The sequence below is a fragment of the Dreissena polymorpha genome, chromosome 1 (genome assembly GCF_020536995.1).
Source record: "Dreissena polymorpha isolate Duluth1 chromosome 1, UMN_Dpol_1.0, whole genome shotgun sequence".
NCBI lineage: Eukaryota > Metazoa > Mollusca > Bivalvia > Myida > Dreissenidae > Dreissena > Dreissena polymorpha.
This window is the reverse complement of record NC_068355.1, coordinates 115,324,010-115,332,591: the sequence shown is the minus strand read 5'-3', so window position 1 is coordinate 115,332,591 and position 8,582 is coordinate 115,324,010.

The window sequence follows — 8,582 nt, the reverse complement described above, 5'->3', positions numbered from 1 at the left end:
CATGATGGAAAAGAACATATAGCTCTATAGCAAAAAAGAAAAGATTGTATAGCTCGATCACTTGATAATATGGTATAACAAAACAGTTAACTCGATATGTGGCTGGTAGCGCGATTTTCACTATTCCGGTGCTGACGTCGTTTCGGCGAAAATGACTTCAAGTTGTGAATACCATTTCGCGTACTTTGTCCACCAATTTTTAGCCGTTAACAATAGTTTTATTTTCAAGTAGAACCTACGGCGGGGAATTAACATTTACTGGTTTTTCTTTTGATTGTTAATGGTTTTAATTAACCACAGCTTATATAACAATGAAAACTGTAAGGCGGATTTGGCAATTTATTGCTAACTTTCGGATAAAATATGCGTTTTGTCAAGGTAGGTTTTTCGGTGTGTTTTTTCAACTAATATAACCGTTTATTGGTTCGGATGGAATTAAATGTAAAATAAATCTATTCAACCAATCACGGTGTCTGTATGGGTCGTGTTGGCGGTACAAATGAAGATTTAAGACGATATTTCTGTGTCTGTTTTACCCGAACTTGGCGAAAGGTGTAAAAAATGAAACAAACTTCTAATTTGATATGTTGTTGTTGAACTTTCCTGTTATGACAGTAATTAAATTTCGTTGAGAATGTTTTGTGCATGTGTCACCATATGGGTTTTTACTAATTATCGGCGGTGGCTTGTAGCCAATTCCCAATACGTTATAGCCAGGATGGTTACATAAACAACCCTTTAACGAACCAAATATATTTCAAATATATATTTATTTATGTGCTCCGTCAAATAGCTGATCAGAGAATCATCAATATTATAAATAACAAGGATAAGCAATATAATAAATGGTTTACACACAGATATGGTTTACCAACAGATATGGCGAGCAAAGTAAAACAATGCAACATTAAAATAGCAATAAAATATTATATTAAATAAACAATACAATATTATATCAGACAAAACACGAACATACATAAGCAAAATGAAATACAAAATATTAAACAGTTACTTGTGAAAAGTAATCTTAGAAATAACGATTAAGATATTTACCTGTAACGAACCAAATATATTTCAAATATATATTTATTTATGTGCTCTGTCAAATAGCTGATCAGAGAATGATCTAAAATGCGCCTTTTTGTCACCTCCATGTCGCAATGACACATTTCATTGGTTAAAACATTTAAATATCAGCTATATGATAGGTTAACTATAAATTCAACTCAGAACTAGTGTATGTGATAATGCACGAGTAATTTGTAAGCATTAGTTAATGTGAACAAATGGGGATTCGTACTAATGTCTAATTGTAATTTACTAAAATAACTTAAATAAGGTAACTGCTGCAGATCGAGTAATACGATAACTATACTCAATTAAGAATGCCGTTACCTTAACAAAGAATCGTAAAATAAATACATCTAAACGTAAATCTACGACACATTATACAAATGTATGTCCGGTGACACATGTATATTTCTTTCCATTCGATTTCCAATTTATGTAATTTAAGATTATTGTCTAACAGTTGACCAGTTGTCAGCAGACACAATGTGAATCGGATAGGGTTATATTATACACTTTCTTTTGCAAATTTCTAAGCAATCCCTCAATGGCAAGTAAGCAATTACATTGCCATTGATAGTGACAACACAATAAAAGTGTCATCGATGTGATTAATTTGATTTTTTGATGTTTATGTGAATACATTTTAATGTTTCTTTTCTTGTCAGAAGTGTATGTTGTGGATGTTCATATTGATGGCTGTGGCATGTTGAAATATAAAATATATTAATTGTTTTCTTAAGCTGCATCCTTTCGGTCATATGTTTCAGCTCGAGCAAAACCGAAAATACAGATCGAGCAAAACCGAAAAATGCCAACACCAAAACATGTGCTCATTATTATCAAGTAGCATATGACTTACGACCTAATTTTTTTACCTTATATGTGTTTAGCTTCCTGTAATTCAAATAAGATTATCCATTGAAAAGTTATGAGCCTTGAGGATCAATTTTTTGTTAAAAACATAGAATTATGTATTTAAAAAAAAGTATTATGTTACAGGATGGATAATAGTTTACGCGCTCGTTGAAGCAGTTTTGCTAAGGAAGAGCTTATCATGAAACCAGCTTAGTAAATCCTTGTTTTCAATACTATGGTGACGACAATTAATAATATAATTAATAAGTAGATACATTATTGTATTAATTACATAATTAATAAAATAAATGTATTAAATACATGTATGATCAATTAATTAAAAAGCATTTTACTTTACATTAATGTTTTAATTTCGCACATTTAAGTATGCTCTGTTCCATGTGCATATCTGGAGGGTTCAGATTAAATTCTGAACGAAACAAGAATATTTTATTTCATTGAAAATAGAAATTGATTACTTAGTTTTGTGTTATTTTCACACATATCAAGTTTGAAAAGAAAAAAATCAATGGAGAAAAAGATTGCATATCATATTAATTTTAATTGCAAAAAAATGTGGACAAGTATTGAAGAAGGTGGTCTTCATTGTGTGATGTATTTTACGTGATTGTAGAAGGTTGCTTATAAGGAATCAGTCATTTATAATTTTTTTAGTATTGCAGATCTTCAAATATGAATTTTGCCAATTCTGGTGCAACCTCAGCTTACCAAGTTTACATCTTTTTGTCAGTTTGGACATGGTGTGGAACTGTGAATGATAATATGGACAATAAATTGTGTTCATAGTGTGCTGTGATTGACATTTTTTAACATATATGTTTTCATTCCAGCCTTAACAGTTCATTTTTAACCAAGGAATATTAGTAACACAAATACATTTTGATTGATATGCATGAATTTGTAGACAATCAACTATGCGTATATTGTGGTTTTTTTAATCACTCTGTAATCCATTAGAAAGCATAATTAGCATGTTACAGTATGTAAATCATAACATAATATAATATACATTGTATACATTTTTGCTTAGTCTGTACACTCTGTCAGATACATTAAATATATTTTATGGTTAATGATAAATAACTCTCTCATAGTTATATTCTTTATAAAATATTCTTTAAATCACAATAAATGTATGCATGGTATGTGTTCTAAAAATATCATTAATACTGTATTAGTTCATATTGACATCAAGATATGTGATGTAAATGTATGTGTTTATTGTATGTATATATATTTTTTACCGGCAAACCAACATTTTGTTGCGTTTAGTTCAATCTATGGTGACGTGTGGCATTAACTATGTAGTGCTTATTGCTTAATTTTGTTTTCGTTGAAAAGCATGTGTTTGAACCACTTCGTTTTTAATGAGTGAATTTTGTTTTCTACATACACTTATGCTTAGTTTGATAATATATGGACTATAAATACATTAGTGATAACAAATATCATTTATATGCAATTATATATATATATATATAAATATATATATATATATAAATATATATATATATATATATATATATATATATATATATATATATATATATATATATATATATATATATATATATATATATATATTCATTATATATTTATATTTATATATGTGGGAGTAAAGATGCACAACACAAATTGTATCATGAGAAGTTATTTTTTTTGTGTCAAGTTGGAAGCTATACAAAATGTTCATTTTCTGACTACACGCCTATTGCAACAAAATGTGCATACATTTTTGATATGATGAATATGTTTAAAATGTTCCATATCTGTCCAGAACTTATTGTGTATATCTGTCCAGAACTTTTTGTGTTGATTATGCTGTTATTTTTTTCTTAAATTCTTTTAAATGGTACTAAATATGAACATACACTTTTTTGTTTCCATGGCAACCATGAGTATTTTGTTAATGATTTATAATACTGCAATTGTTTCTGTACTTTGTAATCAATTATGTTCATACGACATACGCAAACGATGGAGTAAGTATCAACACAAACTGATCAGCATAACAAGTAATGATACTCATTGAATTGAAACGCCATTTCATCCAAAAAGCGCTATTCGGGTTTGTGACATAATACACACATAAAATGTCATAACTTCGACATTTTTTGGAATTTGATCTCATACGGATTGTGATTATTAAGAAGTAGCACTTTCATAATATATGCTTACTGAAATTGAAACTGTCATTTTTTTACCAGAATGGTCAAACTCGCCTTCCCAGCCACATATTATCATGGAAAAGACCATGTAGATCGATAGCATGATGAAAAAAGCATACACCTCGAAAGCGTGATGAAAAAGAAAATAGAGCTCAATAGTATGTCTATCACAACCGTTGTATATTTTTGTGTGTTTTCACTTCATATACACTTATATTTATTAATGCAGCATCAACATACTAAAAAAATATCCCGTAAAGAGAAAAATAATGCATTTGAATATCAACCGTACTTTCGTTTGACAACTGATCATGCATATAAGATGTGATACTAAATTTAGTTTGAGTGCAGATTCGTTTATACGACACAAAGACACAATTTTGTTTTACGGATCATTTCGGCTTACATGACTCACCAGTCACGTAAAATATCGAATATAAAATATATTTTTATAAACAACTGGTAGCAAGATGAGTTGCAGATAATTGGTCAGTAACCACATTTAAACTAACTCTTTTGACCTGTTACTTCTTTTCAGCTCAATTCAACAGTGAAAAATGCCCATAATAACACTTTAAGCTACCCCTTGTGTGATTTATTTAACTCTAGTCTAAAATTCAATGTTTGCACCTACTAAATCCGGCTTTTTGTCTGGTACTTCCACTGTCAATCAGCTGACATATATGTACAACACATTTTGCAAAGCACTAGATAATGGCCTTAAGGTCAGGGTTGTATTCTTCGATATTATTAAAGCTTTTGATAATGTATGGCACAAAGGTATTTTATGTAAATTGGAACAAGCAGGCATTCGAGAAAATCTATAATTGTTTTTTTCTAATTATCTTTCTGATCGTAAACAATCAGTAATCTTACCCCTATTGAAATTTTCGCCGGAGTCCCTCAAGGTTCCATTTTAGGACCACTTATGTTTCTTGTATATATAAATGACATTATTGCTGACATAAATGCACACATACATTTGTTCGCTGACGATACCAGTCTTTTCATGGTCGTTAATTCGCCTAACGAAACTGCAGCCGTACTGCAATCAGATATCGATAAAATTTCTAGCTGGGCTGACAAATGGATGGTTTGTTTTAACCCTTCAAAATCCGAATCAAGGATTTTTTCTCGCAAAATAAATAAACCAAATCATCCACCATTGACCATGCAGAACATTTATATTCCAATTGTCGATGTCCATAAACATTTAGGTGTTTTATGTCAAATGACTGTACATGGCATGCGCATATATCCTTTATAAAGGAAAAGGCATTGTCACGAGTTCAAATAATGCTTGGTAGAAAAACTCTCGTGAAAATATATTTTTTGTTTATTAGACCAATCATTGTGTACTCAGACGCTGTATTTGACAATTGTACGCAATACGAAAAAGATGAACTAGAGAAATACAAACTGAAGCCGAATAACAGCCGGATGCACACGTTTAGTCTCATTAGAAGAACTCTATAATGAATTAGGATGGGAAACTCTCAGTCAACGAAGACGTAAACATAAACTAATATAAATGTATCAAATGAAATCAAACAATGCTCCAAACTACTTACAGTCCCTTGTTCCCGCAACAGTTGGGTCGCGTAGCAATTACTCATTAAGAAATACGTCACATCTCCAGCCAATTCAAGCGCGAACGTCACTGTATTCAAATTCGTTTTTACCGTCCACTGTATCCGAATGGAATAATCTTCTAGATGACGCCAAAATCGCTGAATCGATCCATTCTTTCAAAAGTCTTATTAACATTGATCGTCCGATTCAAATCCAATATTCTCGTACGGCGAAAGACGCTCTCAAATATTACACACGCGCTTACGTACAATATTGTAGCGCCCAGCTCTATAGGGCTTGTAATTGTTATTTCATATCGTCAATATAAATGAAAAACAAGTCTGTTTGACGCTTTACTTTTTATTTCTCTGCCATTTAATGGCTTGTTAAATAGCGTCAAAATTCAACTGTTACAGTTCTTGGCATAAAATGTTAACAAATAAACAATTTGTTTTAACGATTTGAGTGTCCACGTCGTCTTTTAAAAAGGTTACAGTCCACTTATAAATTAAGTGCAATGACACAGGCTTATTAAATATAAAATAGTAGCAAAAAGCGTAAAACAATTTACAATTAAATTAAATATGTTTCTTATTCTTATTCAGATTTATCAATAAAACGTACTTTAACAATGATCGTTTCCGTTACTTTAATATTTCGCTTAAGATGTTATGCGACAAATGTTTAAAGTTATGAAAATTTTAAGTGTGTCCTGAATAGTGAAAACCTCTCCTTTTATACCCATGGATGGGCAAAAACCCCAAACTGGACTAAGACCTAATAAAACCCACTTAAAACCCGTTTTTGTCCCATCCCCAAAAATGCCCAAATAATGGCCAACAAAAAGAACGCTCAGTCCCAAAAATAAACCATTTATGGAACGCGCTCCATGGATACCAAAAGGAAACGGGTCCCAAAGGAAACGGGCAGGAACAGTCGCCATATTGGAAATTGATAACAGTCTATCAAAATTACTTAAACAATCAATATTTGACAGTGAAACCTACTGAATTCATAATAGAGAATGATCTTTTCATGTTTTCTTCGCAAGTTACAATAGACCAGACGATGCAAATAAGGTAGAATTTAACCTACGTCCCAGCATTCAAGACAAAATGGTGGAACACATGTTTGCAAACATAAACTTACGGACAAAAACATTGGATTTAAAGGGTAAAATACAGTGCTTCACAATAAACACTGAGCAGTTTTCTGTATAATTATTAGTTTTATGGAAAACTTCAGCGAATAGCGTCGTATATTTAAAACACACGAAGAATCTTTATCAAACCACAACTGGCACAAGTGTAAAATTATGAAACGACAAAATCATTGGAAAAGTTAACACAATTCACTCTACATTTTGCCTAAATGATTGATTATACAATATGCTCATGGGGTAAAAATGTATTTGTAAGTTGTGACTATCAACAAAACAATAGAGCTGTGGACACTTTGACAGATTGGATAATGTGTAGCTCAGGAAATAAAGTAAACAGGTAAGTACATTAAACAAATTATGAATGTTACATGTAAATGATATACATATGTTAAACTATTGAACAACAACAATGTGCGGGGCACATCAATATGTATCGCCTTATTAATAAATGACCATCTTTTCAGACGTAATATTGTTACATCCCCATTATGTGTATGCGGACTTCAGGAAACGACGTCACATTATTTTCTCGAATGCACTCAGTATGCACATGCTCGCGGCGAACTTCTTAACACATTATCCGTTTATTCCGTCACCTGCATTGAAACTATTCTATTTGGAGACAACACGCGTGACTACCTAACCAATATTAAAATAGCTGATGCTGTTCATAAATTTATAGTTTATAATAAGCGATTTGATTCGTAAAAGCTACAGAAAGACACTCAACCCTTTTCTCTTCTTTTCCCTTATCAAATATTTCTAAACTACTTTTATCTTCTTCCCAGAACTCTTCCACTCTATCCTTCACCTGCACATGTCAACTTAAAACTTGTTTTTTCACAATTGAAACACTTAACACAGCGTTTGTCTCTTTCTTAAACTGCTATTGTTTAATGATCAAATCCGATCATGTGCGCCTGAAAACATGTATTTGTATAGGGAGAAGAACTATATAAGACATTGTCTTTCGTTCTAATCCTATTCAAACATGTTCATTGTATAAATGTTACATGTAATGCTATGTTATAACAAATTGTATGACTTGAAATAAATATGTTTAAACTAAACAAGAAAATATTACTCGATAGTATGATATAACAGAACATATGTCTCGATAATATGATGGGAAAGAACATATAGCCTGATTGCATGAACGAAAAAAAAACCTCAAATAACTCGATAGTATAATTGAAAAGAACATATAACTCGCTATCATGATGGAACAGAACATAACGTATAACTTGTCTATATGATGGGAAACAACATATCGATATTATAATAGAAAATATCATATAGCTCAGTATTATGATGCTAAAACATATAATTCGATAGTTTGATGGAAAAGAACATATAACTCGATATAGAAATTGATAACAACATATAGCTCGATAGTATCATGAAAAAGAAAGTGTATTTCGATAGTATGCTCAAAAGAAAGTATAACTCGATAATATCACGGAAAAGAACATACATTTCGCTGTTATGGTAGAAAATAAAATATTGCACGCTACTATGATGCAAAAGAACATATAACTCGATAGTATGATGGAAAAGAACATACAGCTCGATAGTTTGATGGAAAAGAAAAGAACATATAGATCGCTAGTATATTAGAAAAGAACACACAAGTCGATAGTATGATGCGACATAACATAAAGCTCCTTGCATGCATGAAAACACCATAAAACTCGATTATGGAATCCGGATAGGGCCAAGTTGAGTGTCGCGTG